Below are 22,723 nucleotides of genomic sequence, written 5' to 3' on the forward strand. Positions count from 1 at the left end.
ACTCGAGTGTAGCGTGTGGAGCACGTACGACGCACGCATGCGTACGTACGCATGCGTACTGGGTGCGCGCTGCGAGCGCGTACTAAAACGTACGTATGTGTAGTAATCAAGCCAGGAACCAAGATGTAGTTTCATGTGAATTTATTGAGGTTGATTGCAGGTTGTAAGATAGATGTAAATAAGCCAATAGATGACCCCACCAGGAGCAACCTTCCAGGTGCTCAGCCCATCTCCAACTGTCCATTCCCTCTCCCAACATTCCATCCAGCATCACACTGTGAGCATTCCATTGGCACATCTTAACCATACCAGACGAGGATACTACATATCCCCCTTTGTTCCAACAAAAACAAAAAGGAACGCCAAAATCTAGAAAGACAAGAGAGAAAAAGAACAGAATCTAGACACAGAAACGAGAAGACCAGAAAGCACGAGAAAACAGAAGAAGAATATACCGAAAGAAGACAAGAGAGAATAACGCAAATAAAACCCATCTTCCCTTCCAAGGAATACAACCGAACAAAAACACAAAAGAGAGATAGGGATAAGATATAATGAAAGACATGAGAACGGAAAACGTAAAACACCCATCTTCCCTTCCAAAGAATAAAAGAAGACAACATCCATTAAAGACTGTCCCCTGCATAACCACTGGCCAGGTAGAAATACAAGAACACAGCTCACATCAGGAGAAAACAAGACGACAGAGAAAAAGCGGAAACCTAATGCTCACTCTTCCCTGACGACAGCAAGAAAAAGAAATTACAATTAATAGAATACAACTGGGCTACAGCGTAAAACTAAACTAAGACAATTGAAACGCCCATAGTAACATGACCCATGCACTGTGGCAACTTACACCACACACCCACAAAGGGTAACCACATTCGCTTCTGCATGGGCGACCTCGAGTGGAGGTAAATGTGCACTAATTGAAAACAAAACAAATGCCAGCACTAAACACCTTAAGAAAAGTAACACGTGCACTACAGTGAAGGCAATAAACAATGATGTGCTGTCCACCTGCGGACGCACCTCGACTAGAGGTAAAAACATTACGCATCAGATAATGGGGAAAGACCCCAAAACACACCTCCGGAGAGGTCAAGAATTTATGCATTTGAACACGGGACACACGTCCGTGCGACACACCTCAACTGGAGGTCAACTGGTATGCACATGAGCTAGGGACATAACCCTAAACACACCTCGCAGAGAGGTCCTTACAATACCATGTGCGAGTGGGACAAGAACCCACAGCTAACATTGTATACATTAGACACTGTACACTCTAACAGTAGTGAAAACAACATGAGGAACAGACCTCGTATGGGGAAAACAACATTGTGCACTAGTGAAGATAAAACAAATTGTGCACTATACAAAATTAAAAATAATGTGCACTGTACTAAAGGGACGACGCCCATAGCACACACCCCGTGTGGAGGTAGGATCATTGCGCACATATCCTGAAACTAAACACGTGACGAAGAAATCAAAAACCAAGCTGTAGCTGCCTTGACACAAGTGGTTAAATAAACATATTGAATGGTGACCATAATAACGTCAGTAGATGGCATAGAACAGTGAATGTGAACAACAACAAATTTTCAGAAAATGTTCACAATTTTTAACACCATTACACTCCCCTCTAGATAAGCATGCCACGTCCCATAACAACAAGTCAGTCACCGTTACACTTATGCAACATTAATCTTGACACATATCTGTTCCCAACAAAAATAAACTCAGTCACCGGATAAGGCTCAACGTTGACGAAAATCCACAAGCAGGCAAACGATGAGGAGATAGTGTGACTTCTTGCTCCCACGATGGCTCCGCTGACACAGTGAGAATGAAATAACTTTATTTAACCCGTGGTTGGCAAACGTGGTTGGCAACATGACTCCGCAATACATCAATACATGAACATGACTTGAAACCTCAAGAAGGCGGCACGTTTACTCACGCTGTACCGGGTGGCTCAAGGCACGCTGGAGCATGCAGGCGTGAGCTGACAGCAAAACAGAACACGGACGGGCGTCATGGAGAACTGAGGAAATGAAGACGCAACCAAATCACACTGCCTGCACGCGACATTAGAAGTCAGGTGAGGAGCGCGCACACGTATTTCGAATTTGAAGGATGAACTGCCGTTGGTCGTAGTGGAGATCCACCCCAGAGCTTTAAATAAATAATAAAAAAAATAGAGACTCTCAGAAAAAAAACACAGTCCTTGCACTCACATATAAGCGCAAATGCCCCCCCCCAAAATGCCTGTCCTCCCGCAAAGATTAACATAGCCAGTTCCTTTAAGAAGGCTCGAGGGCTGTTGAATGTAAATACTGTCAAAGTCCCAAAGACATTCCCCTTCGTCAAAAAGTGACATCGCCATCGCTGAAAGAACAAAATACAGCAGGGTGATCGGCCGGCTGCGTCTCAGTGAGAGTTGTTACTGAAAAGGCTCCCAGAGATGTATAACACAAAGATGACGATCCAAGTGAATAAAAACAGGAGTAAGGGAAAGCTTGTGTGTAACACGAACGCTTCTTGTTCCGGATGCTAGATTGATAAAAAAAAACTTCACCAGGCACTCGAGATGTTGGAGGAACAGCATACATAAATGTCATTTATCTGTTGAAACGCTGTAGTGCAAAAAAACATTGTAGAGAGTCAAGTTTACCCTCTCCTGAGGGCACAAAAAAAAACGTTGTAGAGGCCTACCCTCTTCTGAGAGCATAGCACAGGCTTACCTTCTCCTGAGGGCACAGCAAAGGGCACAGCACTTGATAGAGACGTTGGGCTTACCCTCTCCTGACAGTAACCAGAGACTAGAGCTGCAGTTGAAACAGGAACTGGCACCGAAGCGTAGAGGGCGACCGTTGTAGAGGTCACTGGTGGGGCTATGGTGTGCCAGTTAGTTGAATAAACGCAGCTGTAGTTACTTGAGTTTGTTTAGCTTGATAGTAGGTACACCAGACTTGAAGTAGACTTGAAATTGAAGGTTACAGAGGTAGCAGACGCAGGTTCTTTAGCTCAAATCGTCGCCATAAAATTGTAGTAATCAAGCCAGGAACCAAGATGTAGTTTCATGTGAATTTATTGAGGTTGATTACAGGTTGTAAGATAGATGTAAATAAGCCAGTAGATAACCACACCAGGAGCAACCTTCCAGGTGCTCAGCCAATCTCCAACTGTCCATTCCCACTCCCAACATTCCATCCAGCATCACACTGTGAGCATTCCATTGGCACATCTTAACCATACCAGACCAGGATACTACAGTATGCGTACGCATATAACGCATGCGTACGTACGCATGCGTACTGGGTTCGCGCTGCGAGCGCGTACTAAAACGTACGTATGCGTACGTATATAACGTACGCATGCGTACACAAAAAACCTACGCATGCGTACTAGGTGCGCGCTGCGAGTGCGCACTAAAACGTATGTATTCGTACGTAGATAACGTACGCCTGCGTACATGAAAAACGTACGCAAACGTACTAGGTTCGCGCTCAGTGCGCGCACCCTAAAAATTTATAGAAAAAAAAAAGAAATAAAGTGGACATAAGTTAATAGAAGATATTAACTATGCTGTTCAACTTTATCCAAATTCAAAGTAAAAAAAAAATGACCCACACAAAATTAAAGGATACAGATAATTTATAAATGTATATATAGGGAAATTTTTGTAAAAGAAATATATAAAAAATATATTAAAAAATTCTAAAATTAGCATTTAAAAAACCTTTGAAATTCACTGAAAAATCCATAGGTTTCACACACGTTATAGTTAGGAATTAGCATTTAAAAAACCTTGCAAATTCACTGAAAAAACCATAGGTTTCACACACGTTATAGTTAGGAAATATCATTTAAAAAACCTTACAAATTCACTGAAAAAACCATAGGTTTCACACATGTTATAGTTAGCTGGACATTTTACTCGTAAAAAACCAATGAAATTCCCCCGTTATAGTTAGTTCAGCTAACTATAACTCGCGCGCCCGCAATCCACTGCTGATGACGTCACATATTACATCACTCATGACATGGTCAGTGACATCACTCATGACATCACTGATGACATCTCAAATGACATCACTGATGACATCACTGATGATGTCATCCATGTGAAAAATTAGCACATCTTCTCACACCCTAATATAACTTTTGATACACCAACTCAAAAATTAAGAGTTCAATTGTCAAAACTATACATACTGCAATACCAATAACTACATACCCACTTATTCAATCGTTCCAATCTTTATTTCGACCATTTGGTCATAAAAGATACACATGCATAAAAATCACAAAAATTCTGTCACATTTGATAAAACATCAGTGCATAGTTTAAAAATCCACTTCAAACATTATTGACAATGTTAAAAATAGAGCAATCTACAGACTACCCAGCATTTTTTAAAAGACGATTACGCGTATGCCATACATTTGTAAAAAATTTGGCAAGCGCAAAAACAATTGGGCCGGAAACATCACATTTTAAAATCCTATACATAGGTATATATTCCCTGCCACCCAGGTTCTTGATCAAAGGCAGCAGCCAGTACTTTCTGGCTGCCGTATATGCTGGGCAGAAAAAGATCACATGTAAGTCATTTTCCTCTTTGTCAGCACAAACGGGGCAATACTTAGTGGAAGGGGCTTGCGACCAGGTGCTAGAAAAGGAGCGCAAAGGCAATGTACCGTATCTCCACTGAAGAAATAACTTTCTAGTGAGTACGGGATATATGGGATCAAAAACCTTTTCAAGTGCATAGAGATCCTTATTTTGCAGGAATTTAGCAGAAAGGGACCCCTCTGTCTGGGTAGCTAGAGCCCTTACCCTTTTGTGTTCATGATACAGATTCGCCAAAAGTCTCTTAGAGATTCTAGGTGCTGTATCTGCTGGTTTAGTCCACAGTTCGGGGAGCCCCAGATCTGTGCAGGTTGACTGGATATTTTGGACCCAGGGGATACTGAGCGCCTTGGGGTGTTTTAATAGTTCGACCAATTCCGCCCTATAGTCGGCGAGATCGTCGCTGCTCCATAGCCTGCGCCAGAAGGCAATGGGTCTTAGACTTATCTCGTCGGCAAGAGGCCGTATCCCTAGATCAAGCCTCAAAGGGAGAAGTGGGGTGCTAGAAGGAAGTGCGGTAATTTGTCTTAAGAATCTGTTTTCCGTGGATGACAGATTCCGACATGGGGTGTAGCCCCACAGTTCAGCCCCATAGAGGATCGCCCCCCTGGCCTGTGCTTTATATATCTGAATTAGGGCCCCCAATGGGCGATAGGTCGAACCGGTCATCATCCGGGAAATACCCCCGGTAATTTGTACTAGTTTAAGGTTAGCCCTGGTTTGATGGGTCCCCCAGGTCATATTTTCATTGAGTGTCACGCCAAGATATTCAAACGTGGCTACTCTTTCCAGCCGTGCTGCTCCCAGCAGAGGGTTCGGGCGCTGTTTGGGGCTTGGATTCAATACCATATATTTGGTTTTTGTGGCATTGATTTCCAGTCCTCTGTCCTGACAGAAGGCCACAAAGGCATCAAGTATCCTTTGGATGCCCATAGGAGTTTTGGATACCAACAGTGTGTCGTCCGCAAACATTATTGCGGGCACACTGTTGCCATTTAGTTTGGGGGCATCTGTGTAGTCGGTGGCGTTCAGATGAGCGATTACCCCGTTGACAAAGAGGCAAAACAGGGTCGGCGCCAACACACAGCCCTGTCTTACCCCTCTGCCCACGGGGAATCTGTCAGTCAGCTCCCCCGACCTCCCCCGACCTCCCACACCTCACCTGGGCATAGTTGTTATGGTGCAGCCTCTGCAAGGTCAATAAGATGTCAGGTGGTACGCCCATCCCTGCCAGAATGACCCAGAGTTTTCCCCTTGGCACGAGGTCGAAGGCGGCTCGTAAGTCCACGAAAATCGTGTACAAACTGCCACCCTCGAACCTCACTGTCTTCCAGTACACCAGGTTCAATCTGAAGACCTGGTCCACAGTCGATACCCCTTTCCTAAAGCCTGCCTGGTATGGACTGAGGGCGCCTGCCTCCTCGATCCATTCCTGAAGCCTATTCAGGAGAACCCTGCCGAACAACTTCTGCGCTACATCTATCAGGCTGATCGGTCTGTAGTTGACTGGGAGGAGGGGGGATCCCTTTTTGAAAATCGGGACCACCTCAGCCCCCAGCCAAGTACTAGGGATTCCCATCCCACCGAGGATACCATTAAAAAGAGCAGCGAGGTAGGGCGCCCAGACGGTGGGCTCCTGCTTGTACAGGTCTCCCGGTAGCCCATCCAGCCCAGGGGCCTTCCCCGAAGCCAGGCCTGAAATGGCAGCAGTGACCTCGCTCAATGTTATTTGGTCCACCTGAGAGCCCTGCCTTTCTGGTTCAGTTGACACAGGGAGTTCTCCGAGCTCAGCGCTGTATAAAGACTGGAAGTGGGCCTGCCACACTCCAGGAGCTATGTTAGGCTCCACTGCCGAATGTAAACTCCCTGATCCCCCGTTCACCATTCTCCAGAACAAGCGTTGATCTTGCACTGCTAGGGCCTTAGTGAGTTCTTCCCACTGGTTTTCCTCCCATTCTATTTTAGCCTGGGCGAGAAGTTTCTTATAGGCGTGCCTATATTGCTTAAGGCGTTCCCCTCCTTTACCCTCCTTTATTACTCCGAGGAGTTCTGTTTTGGCCCGTCTACAGGCCACATTGTACCATTGGGTTTTACCTTGGCACCTCTCTCTTGGGTTTCGTACCTTACATGTGAAGTGGGGAGCCGCAACTTTTATAAGTTCCTTGTGGGCATCAGACAATTTGCTCCTTGTGTCTATTTTTCTTGCTACGCTCTCAAGGTCCCTAACGGTTTCCAGGATAGGGGTAATCTCTGCATAAAGCAGTGGGAGTTTGTCCTTATTTGTGACCAAATGCTCCCACCTAATTCTTCTCCTACTGTTGTCTATAAGGAGCATGGGGTGGTTCCCTTTTTCCTGGGTCACTAAGCCCTGCGGTGCTGGATGAACAAGATCTAACTCGAGGGCATTATGGTCACTATCCAACCTGTCTATTACCCTAAAATCCTGTATAGTTGACCACCTCGCTAATTGGACCAGAATGTAGTCCAAGTGTGACTCTCTTCCCCGGCGGTTATAGGTATTTTTGCCTGGTATGTCCGATTTAACTCTCCCATTACACGCTCTAAGACCATACCTTAAGGTAAGGGCAGTGATTTGCAACGCTAATGGGGTCCAAGCTTTCGGAGATGGAAGATCAACCCCTGGTACTGCCCACCTAGCTTCTTCATCTGATAAAAACCCTTCCTGGAGGCCGGGGAGTGGCTCAAAGTGAGAATTAAAATCCCCACCCACCACATAGTATGAATCAGTCGACAGTTCAGATAAAAAGTGCGAGAGTTCATTAAAAGTCGGTGATTCTTTTGCCTTTCCCATCGGCCTGGAATAGATGTTAACCAACAAGAGGTTTACTTTGTTTGGCCATGTCAATGAGACCACCAGAATGTCATCGGAGTTACAAGGAAGCCGTGATGCCGCACAGCCCAGATGGACAGCAACCCATATCACAAGGCCCCCCGAAGGGCGGCCTTTGCCTTCCCACCTTGCTGGAATAGAGAATGATATGAAGCCTTGGTGTCCATGGTCCTCTCTAGCCCATGTTTCCTGGAACATGCATATGTCGCCAGATTCTATATACTTTTCCCAAGTCGGCTCTTCCAATTTGTTTGGTAATCCCGCGATGTTCCAGGAGATTATCCTCAGATGTTCAGGAGTGGGAGGTGTCAAAACACAAGGGTTGGAAGAGGTAGGTCCTGGCACCTCTCGTTTTGCAAAGCCTGGAGCGTGGGCAGCGTAAGTTTCATATGTCACCATGGCTCCCCTCTCCCCCTCGCCAACAGAGAGGGGATCCAAAGTTATCCCCTCAGCAGCAACTACTCCATCAGTGACTTGGTGAGAGAATTCGTTTCTGCCATGATCTATGGTAGGTGGGTCATTCAATAGGCCAAAACTTGGGCCGGAGGACAAAGTGAAACGCTCCAAGGACCCACATGAACCCAAAACCTCTGGCGCTGATTTACAAACGGTAAGTCAGTCGACCCCATCCAAACCATCCAGACAATTGAAGCGATTAAAATCGCAAAAAGGTGTATCTGGGGGTTGAAAATAACGGGGTTGTACAGAGCCTTTATGCTTAGGTCTATGTTCCACCCTTGTCCAGTCATCGTGTATTGGGGCCTGGCGCTTGGGAATCGGGGGAAAGAAGAAAGATACTGGGAGGGTCTGTATGGTGGAGTCCAGGGAACGGTTCATTCCTCTGCAAATGTGTCGGACCGTGCCTGGATCCTTAAAAGTTACCATGATACAGTCCCCCACTATGGTTTTCCTAGTCTTCCCTAGCCATGGGACCCTTCTCACCATGATGATTTCATTATTATACTGGGGAGGCAAAGGTCGGTTCCAATTGAGCCATTTGATTACCTTTTTCTTAAGTGACTGGTAATCCTCGTTTTCCCCTGATCTTAAATGAGGGGCACCCGCTAGAACCACCATTAATCTATTGGCCTCAGGTGGAAGGTCTGGCCTCCGAGGTCTTGGAGTTGGACAAACGGGCGTGAGTGGGGGAACATTTACCTGGCCTTGATGCATTCTAGAGGACTCTATTTGTGGGCTATGTGGAATTAGAGCCGCATGATAAGTAGGTCTGGGGCTTTGGTTGTAGTGCCGTGCCTGAATTTGAGTGGCCATAAGGGGTTGCAGAGGGGGAGCAGATGGCATGCTTCTGGGGGGGGCTCTAGTGGCATTAATTGCGGCATCTTTTTTGGAAGGTTCCTCAGCCGGGGGAGGGATTTCCACTGACTTTATCTGCTTACTTACTAGAATACTCAAGGTGGTAAGAGAAGTTTCTAGTAAAGTAAGCCTAATCTCGACCTTTTTTAAACTGTCGGTGATGGGCTGTAGAAGGGAGCGGAGTAGGAATTCAATGTTCCCCTTAGCAGAGAGTGGATTATTTGGATTTGACGTAGTGCCCTCTTGTTCTTTGGTGGTGACAGTAGTTCCGATGTTTGGGAGCTTAGAAGGAGGCACTATCTCCGTACGCTTCCCCGGTAGAGCAATATTTGGCCGTTTCATGCCAAAGTCCAGATGGGATATTTTGGGTTTCCCCCGCCCCCCGTTGATTTCCGGACACGTTTACTGGGTGGGGGCCTATGTAACTCCACCACTACGTTTATTTTGGGCTTACTCTTATTGGCCAATTGGATAGGTGGAATTTGGGTTACCAGATTAACGGAGGAATGAGAGGTCTCTGAGGGGACTGGCTCTATGTTTTGTACAAGCGCTACCCCTGGAGTGGGGGGGATTTCCCTTAGTAGAACAGGGAAGTCCTCTAGTGTCGAAATGTTTAGACTACTGGATAGCACACCTCCCTCTTGAGCAATGGGGAAGGGGCTGATGTCAATCAAGGGCCTGTTTTTTATGGATTCAATGGAGCGCCTGCGGTCCACCCTGCGTTTCTCTAGTAAACCCTCCATGTCCACCTCACCTTTGTTGGGTTTGAAGTAGTTATCCAAAGTCCCGGAGCTGGAGGCTCCCTCCCTAGAGGGGGTTTCCCGGTGTATGGGCGAGGGCATTTCCTTAATTATGGCGTGGGACGGAATCAAGAGAGAGGGCCCAGCCCGGCCTCCTTCGGCCACTGACGGCCTAGGACGGTCCCGCCCTTGTCCCGGGCTTCGCCCGCGCTGCGATCCGCGCTGCGGATCTGTATGTGCTGGGAAATATTGTGACGTCAAGGGGCGGGTCCGGAGGAAGAGGCAGGCAGCAGCAGCAGGAAGCGGAGGGCTGCTGGGCCTCGCAGTCCTCAGAGCGCTGTTTCCCCGTGCAGGAGGTCAGTCTTTCACCACGAGCGGCTCCCGCGAAGCGGGGGCCGCGAGATTTAAATCGGTGTCCAGGTGTCCAGGGGCGGGTCCGGAGGAAGAGGCAGGCAGCAGCAGCAGGAAGCGGAGGGCTGCTGGGCCTCGCAGTCCTCAGAGCGCTGTTTCCCCGTGCAGGAGGTCAGTCTTTCACCACGAGCAGCACATCTTCTCACACCCTAATATAACTTTTGATACACCAACTCAAAATTTAAGAGTTCAATTGTCAAAACTATACATACTGCAATACCAATAACTACATACCCACTTATTAACTCTTAGGTCTACATACACCTCCAATCATTACGCTGTACAGTCACTCATACTTACAGTCACTCCATACAAAACTATCTTATGCATTTATACACCTATATGAACACTCACCCACCACCAATCACCCATAGAGGTACTCTCACACCTAGTCAGTCATGCAAATAAATCACACTCCCATTTACTCAGTTATGCGGTTATACACACTCAAGTTCACTTAAAAATAGTACCACATTCTTACCCTCTTATAGAATCATTCATACAAGCACACACTCATCCATACAGCACTTTCACAATCACACACTCTCACATCTACCCACTTATATACTCTTACATGCATATATACTGCCTTTCATATATGTAGTTAGTCACAAATGTACCACTGAGATATACATTCAATCCCTAACACACCCATACATACACTCACTCAACCATACAGTCCATCACAGATGCACTCTTAAAACCATGCACCCATAGAATCACCCACTCACACATTTATGCATAGTGTCACACACACCCTACCCACACAAACACTCAGGAACCCATACAGATACTGAGACAAGCAATCAATAACTCATATACACACTTATATAGGTATTTACAAAACCATGCAGCCACTTATACATCAACATACAGACACATACAAACATTTACACAGTTTAGTCACTAGTCTGCAGTAAGATACATTTAATGACTCACTTATAGAGTCAGTTACGCACCACAGAAAATCATCCATTTACACACTTGTACACCCACTCATTCTTCAACAGGCCTTTCCCTATATATATTAAACATATTAAAATTGTTCAGAAACACATACTCAAGGGATGAGATGTCATCCGTGATGTCATGAGTGATGTCACTGACCATGTCATGAGTGATGTAATATGTGACGTCATCAGCAGTGGATTGCGGGCGCGCGAGTTATAGTTAGCTGAACTAACTATAACGGGGAATTTCATTGGTTTTTTACGAGTAAAATGTCCAGCTAACTATAACATGTGTGAAACCTATGTTTTTTTCAGTGAATTTGTAAGGTTTTTTAAATGCTATTTCCTAACTATAACGTGTGTGAAACCTATGGTTTTTTCAGTGAATTTGCAAGGTTTTTTAAATGCTAATTCCTAACTATAACGTGTGTGAAACCTATGGTTTTTTCAGTGAATATATATATATACATATATATATATATATTCAGTGAAAAAACCATAGGTTTCACACACGTTATAGTTAGGAATTAGCATTTAAAAAACCTTAGAAATTCAGTGAAAAAACCATAGGTTTCACACATGTTATAGTTAGCTGGACATTTTACTCGTAAAAAACCAATGAAATTGCCCCGTTATAGTTAGTTCAGCTAACTATAACTCGCGCGCCCGCAATGCACTGCTGATGACGTCACATATTACATCACTCATGACATGGTCAGTGACATCACTCATGACATCACTGATGACATCTCAAATGACATCACTGATGACATCACTGATGACATCATCCAGTGAATGTGTGTTATTCTGAAAATTACATATGTTTTATATATGTATATCTCAAGGTCGATGGAAGAATAAATGGGTATATAAGTGTCTAAATGGATGATTTGTTTTTGAAAAATTGATTGTGTAACTGACTGATTAAGTGTATCTCTCACTTTGTGTATAAGTGGCTGCATGGGTTGGTGAGTAGCTACATGGGTGTCTATATAGGTTATTAGTTGTTTTTTTGAGTATCAGTCTGAGTGTCTGTATGGTACGGTGGGGGGTATTACGTAGTGCATAGATGCATGAATGAGTGACTCACTGTTTGTATGTGTTGAAGACAGCATGTGTGCAGGACTGTATGGGTGGATGAGTGTGTGTATGGGTGTGTTAGTGAGTGAATGACTGTCTCAATAGTGTCTTCAGGAGTAACTACATATGTTTTAAACTAGTATATGTGAGTATTGGTGTATATATGTGAGTATATATGAGAGGGAGAGATTGAAAGAGTTCCTGTATGAATAAGTATGTGTTTCTATAAGTGATTGTTTAAAAGACTAAGTATGTGTTAGTTTCCGTAGAAGTAAGTATGGTGGTGTGTGTATTACTGTATATGCAAGTAAATGTATGTTTTATTCTTTATTAGCATGAGTGACTATGTGTGTGAGTAACTCTATGGATGAGTGGCATTGTGTAACAGGATGTATAGATGTATGAGTACATATGATGAGTGAGTACATGTATGAGTGACTGTATAGGACTGTTGGTGAATGAGTGGATGAGTATGTGGATCTTAGAATTACTGAAGAGGTTGTTGTAACTGGTATTGGTATGTCCATTGTTTTGAAATTTTTAGTCTCTATTTTTGAATGTGTGTATCAAAGCTTATATTAAGGTGAGAGGAGGTCTGCCACTCTATCACAAGGATGATGTCATCAGTGATGTCATCAGTGATGTCATTTGAGATGTCATCAGTGATGTCATGAGTGATGTCACTGACCATGTCATGAGTGATGTAATATGTGACGTCATCAGCAGTGCATTGCGGGCGCGCGAGTTATAGTTAGCTGAACTAACTATAACGGGGCAATTTCATTGGTTTTTTACGAGTAAAATGTCCAGCTAACTATAACATGTGTGAAACCTATGGTTTTTTCACTGAATTTCTAAGGTTTTTTAAATGCTAATTCCTAACTATAACGTGTGTGAAACCTATGGTTTTTTCACTGAATTTCTAAGGTTTTTTAAATGCTAATTCCTAACTATAACGTGTGTGAAACCTATGGTTTTTTCAGTGAATTTCTAAGGTTTTTTAAATGCTAATTCCTAACTATAACGTGTGTGAAACCCATGTTTTTTTCAGTGAATTTGCAAGGTTTTTTAAATGCTATTTTTTGTTTTTTTTCTTCATTTTTTTCAAACATATTTTTAATTTAATTTTTTACCTTTTATAAAGACTATGCTTAATTTTTTAAAATCATTAAATATTTATTTTATATAAATTTTTTAAAATAAACAAGTGACATTTATTTCCAGATTTTTTTTTTTTTTTTTTTTTTTTTATAGTACGCGTACCGTAAGCTCACGGTAAGCGTACGGTTTACGCACCGTCCGTAATCTATCTACGCTGCTTGCGTATAGTTGCGTACTTTGCGTAGCGCGCGTACTGCGCGTGGGACGCGTGCGCGCTTACGCAACACGCGCACGTTACGCGGAAGTGCCGGGAAATGACTGTTATGCGCATGCGCGCAAGCGCGTGTCTTTTTTACGCGCACGCGTACTTTTTGCCGTAAGCGTACCGTAAGCGTACCGTAAGCGTACGGTAGGTCATGTGATCTTGAAACACAACTTTTGATTGGTTGAAACTACTTTCAGTTCTAGAACTCTCCTACACCACACCCATTCCCCTCATTTCTGCTTGTGATCCCTTGGGAGAAGGAGCTGGTTTGTCTTTGGGATACGATGGCAGAACAGCAGAGCTCTTCTGAGAGTGAGGCTAGCACCAGCAGCACTGTCTTGAGGCAGAGAGCGAGGAAAGTAAAACCTTCTTATGTTTGGGATTATTTTACTTTTCCAGAAGGCCAGCAAAAGGTGAATGCACCCTTAGTTACTTGCAAGCTGTGTCAGCGTGTACTTTCTAGAGGTAATCCTGACAGGAAGTATTCCTTTGGGAATCACACCATGATGAGGCACCTCAAGGATGTACACAAAAGGACACATGCTCAACTTTTTGGAGGTAACTCTTCAGAAAGACGAGCCAGTACATCCACAGCAGCTCAGCCTGGACCATCACCTGCAGAGCTTACTCCTTCTTCTGCAGCTCAGGTGAGCCCTTCATCTGTGGGGGGAGAATCTCCTTTTGCTGGCCCTCTGGAAATGAACCCTCGATTTCGGAAGGTTGATATTCATTGCACATTTTGTAAAGCTCTAATTTGTTATAGGGAGACCAGTGTTTCCCTAGTGAATAACAAAATAGATCAGCACATTTGTAGCTTTGAATGATTTTCCCATGGTTCCTTTCCTCTGTCCCTGCATGAACACAACGGTTCTTTTAAGAGCCAACCTTATCTTTCATCTTTTTTTTACATTTTTTTTAAAAAACTTTTTTTTTTTTTTTTACCGTACGCGTACGGTAAGCGTACCTTTTTTTTTATTTTTTAAAAAAAACACTAAAAATCATTTTTCACATTACAAGGTCCTTGAAAGACTACAATTATTACTATTGACTTACCATACTCACTGAAAAAAATATTTATTCATTTGTTTTTTTAAAAAATAGTTTTTAAAATGGTTGTAGTTTACGAACATTTTCTATATCGATCTGAAAAAAAAGAAAAAAGTATTAATATCTTTAAACCATTTTATAATACAGTACACATATTTACATTTTTTACCAAAAAATATTTTTGCCTTATTTTTGCTGTTTTCAGAATATATTGCATTTCACTATAAATTGTGAAAGCAATTGCATTCATCATTTTACAGCGGGCAAAAAAAAATAACAATCTCAAAGATTGTATTAAAAAAGCCCAGAATCTCTTCTCACTTAAACTTATCATTACAGAAATGCATATTATTCTAAAAAAATATCATCTAAAAACAATACTTTTTTCTTTAAAATACAGTCTGATATTTTTGTTTCAGGAGTATAATCACAATATTATATCTCAAATAACTCCAAAATACATCTGATTTTATTTCCTTTAGGCCAAATTGTATTTTTTTTTTTTCCCTGGAATAAATTTCCAAGGGAAAACCATTAAAATTCTAAAGTTTAATCTGTCCAGATCTCACCGATTCTCTGTAACATTTTGGTTCACAAAAATTTTTTGAATAATTTATTTAGTCCACAATAGAATTGCTTACTTTTCCACATGGCCAAATAGTAATTTTTTAAATCATTTTTGTAAAAATTTCCAATGGCAGTCCAATAGCATTCCAAAATTTAAAATGTGCAGAAGTTACCGATTATCTCTAAATTATTGGTTTTTCAAAATTGCATTAAAAATTTAAAAAGTCCACATTACAATTGGTTATCTTTCCTTTAGGCCAAATGATAATTTTAAAAAATATTTTTTCTACAAAATTGCAATGGTAATCCAGTAAAATGGTAAAAATATTTTGTCCACATCTTGCCAAGTCTCTCTAAAATTTAGGTTTCAGAAAGATTAGATAGGAATTTGCTAAATCAAAAGGCAAACGTTGTTTGAAAATCAATTGGGAATCATTACACAGTGTCCAGCCTTTTTCACATTTAAGATAAACTGTGTAATGTCCAGAAGTAACAGTAGGTCCATCATGGAAAATTATTGCAACAGTTACAAAAGTTTTTCCTGAAATTGATAATTGCTGTCCTGTAAACTTCTTTATTAAAGTATCCAATTTTGAACCATCAGCTCTACATCGTTGCATCATTAAAATTACATACTGTCCGTATTCCCTTAAAATTAATGTTGAAAACATGTCAGAATTACACTCACCACATTTCATGCTATGATTAGCATCTTTAACTAATTTTGCAAAAGTGACTGTTTTACTCTCTGGCAATGTCAAATAAATAAACCTTTCATTATCAACAATAGAGCCACATATATTATAACAATTTTCACAACTATGTTCCCATTTATAAGAGAGACCAAAAAAAATGTCAATGGGAACTCCTTCTTCTTCCACTTACTGAAGAAAAAACAACAAGAATTCCTGTGCGTCTTGCTGTACATTTTGAGAAAACTGTGTTCGTCCTGAACATACATCTAAAAGTTTTCTAATGTCAGTAGCACTTTCTATTTGAGTTTTATCTTTACTCAGCTTTTGAAAAAGGAGACTGAGCTCTGAACAGAATCTTTTTCCCTGATTTACTATTATCTGCTCTTGCAAACTTTCCAGATAAAATACAACATTCAGCACTACATTAGCGTAGCAGTTGACACCAGAGCTATTTTCAAAATGACATCCTACAACCTGTTCTTCATTTTCCTTATTCTTTTTGCTTGCAATTACATCACTCCTCTTTTTTTTCCTCTTCTCTACATCTTCATTACAGATATTCTCATTTCTCCTTTTACGAGAAACTACACGTTTCTCCAACACAGGATACTGACCTAAATGAGGAGCATAGGTTCTTCTTAATCTATTATACTCCTTTACACAGTTTGTATCAGCACTAACTTTTGAATCATGAAAGTCAATCATGAATAAACCTGATAATGTTTTGACTCGTGACAAAGCTACATATGCCATACCTTCTTTGAACACAGTTGAACCAATGTTCACAAATGCACAATCTACAGTCAATCCTTGAGACTTGTGGATAGTTACAGCATATGCTAGTGAAAACGGAAACTGCTTCCTACGTACATATAAGTCTTTCACAAGCATGAAACGAACTGAACAACGACAAATGTCTTTAACTTCCTCTATCTGATCAAATTTTATTTTTAAACATTCAATTCCATCTTTTTTCTGATAATTAATAAAACCCACAACTCTTCCCATCGCTCCATTCACTAAGCCTTTTTCAACATCCAAATTTCTCCTTAAAAACACTCTACAGTTCATGCAAACATATAGATTTTTTTCTAATCCTGCTGTTTTGGAGATATTCTTCTCTAGTGAGTCCAATTTATTTTTCAGTTTGCCTGTTACTGTGACAGTAATTCTTCCATCCTCAATTTTGTCCACTGCTTCCAATTTCATGATGTCTTCATTTTCCAATTTCAAAAGCTCCTCATTAAATATTGAGCATTCACGTAGAGTTGGCATTAAGCAGATGACACTTTTGTTTTCTGCAATATTCTTGTATATTTTCTCTGCAACTATTTCTTCCTTTGGAAATAAGTTATGTAGCAGCCGACTCTGTAATGCTTTTTTGCCAACTTCTGTGAGTAGTCCAATTCTGATATCTTTCAGAATACTTCCATATTCTTCATCGTTTGCTTGCCTCATATTAGTTGTAAGTTCCTTGTACTCAAAGAAGGACCAAATATTTGTATTTCCAATGCTTCCCAATGACTTCTTCGTGTCTTCATGTGTCACAGTATTAAACACTGGTTGTCCTTTAACTGGAGTAAGTTGCAAAAGATCCCCAAAAACTATGACGTGTTTTCCACCAAATAACACGTCATAGTCTGTCTTCAAAATTTGCTGCATTCTTAAATGCACAAAGGCAAGCATTAAGTTTGATACCATGCTCACCTCATCAATAATGAGAACTTGCATCTTCTTCAATACTCTTGACACTTCTAAGGATGCTTCTCCAGTTAGCTTGTTGAATTGTATTTTGTTCTCATGCTCCACTGGTAACATTAGCAAACGATGTAAGGTGATTCCTTTTATGTTATATGCTGCTAACCCAGTTGGAGCAGTAACCACACAAGACAAAGTAGAATCCGTTTTTTGCTTTAGGTAGCTTCTGATGACTTTAATTAGGAAACTTTTTCCAGTGCCAGCTTGTCCGCTTACATACATCCTGATTGGATGAAATGATGTGCATGAGCACTCTTTTTTGATATGTAGAAATCCGTGATCAATTTTGTTTTTGATCTCTTCATAAATTTGTTGCTGCTCTTGATTCAGTTGTCTTTCCAAATTTTCTAAGTCTATAAATTCTTCTTGAGCTTGATTCATAGCCGTTTCCACTTCATTCATGGCTATTGATGCTTCATTTTCAACGATTGGTTGTCCTAGGGGATCTTGACTGTATGTTCCTGAACTTTGGCTGTCCTGAGAACTGTCTCTAGCTATTTCTGCTGCAATTGTAGTTTCCTGTTCAATTTCTTCATTTAACATTTGCAGATAAGTTGAGAATGTACTGCATTGTATGCTGTCTTTGCAAGCATTAAAAGAATCTTCATAGCTCTGGAATTCTCCCAGTAGTTCATCCTCTGTACGCCATGGTTTAAACAACTGTAAAAGAGCCAAGTAGTAAAATTCTTTCTTGTCGGTAGTGTCGCAACTCAGCTTCCGGTGATTTATCAAACTTCCTTTGGTTTGCTTCACCAAACATCCTTCTTCACCAACAACTTTATATTTTCCACTGTTGATGTCTTCTGCAGCTTTCCGTGAATAAATGTAGTTCTGCAGCACTTCATAGAGACACATGTTCTCCAGATGATGACTTCTCTTGGGATAATATGTGTCCAACATGTTTGTTTTCAATATGTCTGTACTTTCTGGGTCATTCTCAGCCAAATATTCAATTTCTCCAACAGATTTCAGTACCCGATTTCTCATTGCTGCAAGGCCTAAACTTGCCCAAATTATTCTTCTTGACTTCGAGTAGAGACTTGCAGAAGATAACCTATCTGAACATTCGTAGGATCCAATTTCTCGATGCGATAACATCTTCAAACTAAAACTGTACAGCTTCTTACTGACAGTCTTCTCGTGAGAAATATCTTCCCACATTTCCTTCAATTCTGTTTTTTCTGATTTCGTAATGTAAGACGTTACATATCGAGCAACAGCAATGGAATTGTCAGCAACATACTGTATATCCATGTTAGCGTTCCACATGGATAAAATGACTGGGTTGTAGTCATTTATATTTTTTGATTCTTCTTTTCTTTTAAGGTTGTAGGTATTCTTAGGTGATTTTCTTGTGATAGTATGTCTCACAGCTGACATAAAACTGTTGACTCTTCCATTTGTAAGAACAGGTCTAGGAAATCCAAATCGACATTTAGTGTAGTATTTTTCTTTGCTCTTGTATTTCCGTCGACAGTATTTTCCACACCGATGACTTTGGAAACGTAGAACTTGCTCCTTTAACTTGTTCTCTTCTGTGTTTTTAGGTATAGCACATGTTGCATATTCTTCAATGTAAGATAACACTGCTTCATCAGTATCTGTTCCAAACTTTGGGGCATCCTTGATCCACAGCAGCATATGAATATGAGGAGCACCTCTTGCCTGGTACTCTTTTCTCCAAAAGAAATCCACTACTTCTCCAAGGGGTGGATTTTTTTTATTGCAGATGAAGGACATCATAGCCTCAAATCTATGATTGAAATATCTGCAAACATTAACCGGATCCAATGAGCACAGTTCTCCTGCTGTCTTGTATTCGATGTTTTCAATGTTTGAATTGGCCTCTCGTAGAAAATCCAGTAAATCATCCCAAGCGTACTCGGCGCAGCTTAGGGTAAGGAACCATGTTGGTGTTCCTAAGTTGCGTAACATGCATTTTAGTTCACCATGGCGTCGGTACCAATATTCATTTGTCCCACGCTGACAAGCCATCAGATTGATCAGTTGTGTTTCCAAATGATCATCTCGGTGCTGCACTTTCTCCATAAAATCCTTAGCAGACACATTTTGTAAATGTACTCCACTTTTTAAAATGTGATTTACTGCATAAGACAGTGCAGACAAGTCGCTTTCAAATAAAAGATGGAACAAATAAGGGATACTTTGTCGAAATCTGGGATCTTCAGCATATAGTCTTGTAGTCCGATACTCAGAAGCTGGAATCTGTTCCGGACGTTCATCGTATCGTCCTCCTTTTCCTTTAGGAAACAGCTGGGGAAAACATCGAGCTTCCAAGCTCTCCTCCCATACACTCACGGGATTTCCTTTTGCTTTCTTCATCTGAAAGAGATCAATATTGTCTCCCATAACTTCTTTCGAATGGAGAGGATGTATGCTAAAATGTTCATAAATTTCTTCTTCCTTTGACTTGTCCACTTTTTCAATTTGTCCAGTTGGTGTTTCTGTGTCTCCTTGTAAATCTTCTTCTTCTTCTTCTTCTTCTATATAAATTGATTCATACCATTTGTTATTTTTTTTCAAATACAAATTTGCTCTTTGTACTTTCCGCACATCTACCAGCTCCTGCCAAATCTTCTTATTCTTTGTAGGGACACCATTAACCAGAATAATTAATGGTTCAGTTTCCAAAGTATCTGCATCAATAGTTTCCATATTTTTTTTCAAATCCAAGGGCAAATACACCACTCTACCTTTTAAACCTCTCAGTAAATCTGAAGGAGGTAATTTACCAGTTTTGGGCTCCATACGTACTATGGTCTGGAACGGATGAACACATTGAATGAGTATAGACTCATATGTATTTAATTCAGAAAGTTCAGCAGGAATAGCATCCAATTCTAAATTATTATGTACAGCTCTGGTCGGCATTCTATTTTCCTCTAACTTGTTGTAGCAGTATTTGCAAATACGCTGATCTTCACCCAATTCAAAACAATTTTCAAGAAATATATATGTGGCAAAATCCATCCACTTATAATTATCTTCATTTTCACTCTTTCTGTAGAGATCAACATTCCTAGTTTGTTTTCTATAATGAGTTCTGCGGCAACAAATACAAGTAACATTTGGTCTTTCATTAGAGACTATTGCAAATTTTGTTATGTGATCATTAAATGTGTTACTTACAGAGGGTTCTACATTCTCTTCCACTTCTGCCTCATTTATTGTGTCCTTCTCTGCACTGTTTTGTTCAGGACCAAAGTAACAAAACTGAATTTCATCAACAACCTTCTCTACATCTGATACCGTTCCTCGGAACAGAGCCCTATTCAATTCATTTAACTTTATTGCTGGACTTTTGGCAAAATACAACCGTCTCACAAACTTTCTCATTTCAGTATGATGAACAGCCAGCATCCTAAAATGATGGAAAACACTATTGCACACTTTTCTAGATAGACAAGCAAGAGAATGACCCTGCAAACCAGTATTCTCTCTCACTCTGCATGGATCCAGACTTTGAAGCACCTTAATCTTTTGTTTTACACTTTTTTTACTATATTCTCTTAGAAACTCTCGAAATCTGTCAATAGATTCCTGACGCACAGTGCAAATACTACTACAATTCCAAGTGTACACTGGGGCTTTAGGACGTCTCCCCATTGCCTCATCTGCCATCACTTGTACCTCATCTCTTGGAACCATTATCTCCTTCTCCATTATGCAACCATTTTTTACTTCGTATGAACGACCTCTGGTGTCAACTGCATGCAGCAAACTATTACTTTGAAAATAGCTTTCTTCATTAAAAAAAGGTTCACTACTTGAACTATGCATCCACTTTCCTAAAAACACTTTACAAAAGTTTGTTCTGTTCACTACTCTTTTGCTTTTGCTTTGTGATTTCAGTACATTAACCATTTTATCTAATGTACGCATCCTATTCAAAATTAATATGAATAGTTTCCTTTTTAATTCTAATGCTTTTGCTGCAATGGCTTCAATTTCTTGTTTTCTCTTATAATATTTAGCCTTTTGCTTATATTTCTTTATATCCTTTATCAAATTGGACATAACTCTTCTCTGAAACATTTTTCTACGTATCTCTTTAAATGCTGTTTTTCTGTTTATGTTAAACTTTTCAATTGCAGAAGGTATATTTGCATTAACTAAATCCTCAATTTTTTGCTGTTCTGTAGGTTTTGTTACATTTTTCCGAGAACAGACATTTTGTACATTTTTGTTTGTTTTCAATATTTTGTTTAGGAATTGTTTTTTTTGCTTACCAGAAGATTTTTTCTTTTTCCCAACATCAGCATCTTCTACTAACTTTGGTCCTCCAGTTGTCCTCAAATATAGTTTTTTTTTTAGCGTTTTTTGAACTCGAGATTTTGTAGGCATCTTAAATTTTGTTCACTGTTCTTCAGCAATACCTGAAAAAAACTAAAAAAAAAATCCTTTATTGTATTTAAATATATTACTACATTTCTTTTCACAATAGTCACAAAACGAAATTTCTTTGCCATTTTGAATGCACACAAACTGCTCTTTTTTTAAAATTTATTTAAATGCACATGTCCAAGCTTTTTTTTTTTTTCAGATCACCACCGTGTGTATTCTCTGTGACTGCCTACACTCCAGCAGGGGCCACCAGCCTTAGTGATGCTGAATATATTTGCATTACAGACTTAAACCTGAAAACCCCACTCGCTTCTAATTACTGTGCATGACTATACATGGCAAGCACATGGGTGTGTGCTAAGCCTCTGCTTCTTCCCCCAAAAATTCGCTCCTCTTTTCCATCTACAGCAACTGTGAAATCACCAGAGCAAGACGCAATAAATTTCTGCCTATAATTCTTCTATGCACACAGAGTCATGTTTTCACATTAGTGCCAAAACGAAATTTCTTTGCCAATTTGAAAGCACACTTACTGCTCTTTTTTTTTCGGGCCAAGTGAAAATCTCTTTTTACACTTTGAAATCACTTTTACAGACTGACACATTCTGAAACCTTTTTTTTAAATTTATTTAAATGCATATGTCCAAGCTGTTTTTTTTTCAGACCACCACCGTGTGTATTCTCTGTGACTGCCTACACTCCAGCAGGGGCAACCAGCCTTAGTGATGCTGAATGTATTTGCATTACAGACTTAAACCTGAAAACCCCACTCGCTTCTAATTACTGTGCATGACTATACATGGCAAGCACATGGGTGTGTGCTAAGCCTCTGCTTCTTCCCCCAAAAATTCGCTCCTCTTTTCCATCTACTGCAACTGTGAAATCACCAGAGCAAGACGCAATAAATTTCTGCCTATAATTCTTCTATGCACAC

This window comes from Triturus cristatus, chromosome 1_1, assembly GCF_964204655.1.
Source record: "Triturus cristatus chromosome 1_1, aTriCri1.1, whole genome shotgun sequence".
Classification (NCBI taxonomy): Eukaryota; Metazoa; Chordata; class Amphibia; order Caudata; family Salamandridae; genus Triturus; species Triturus cristatus.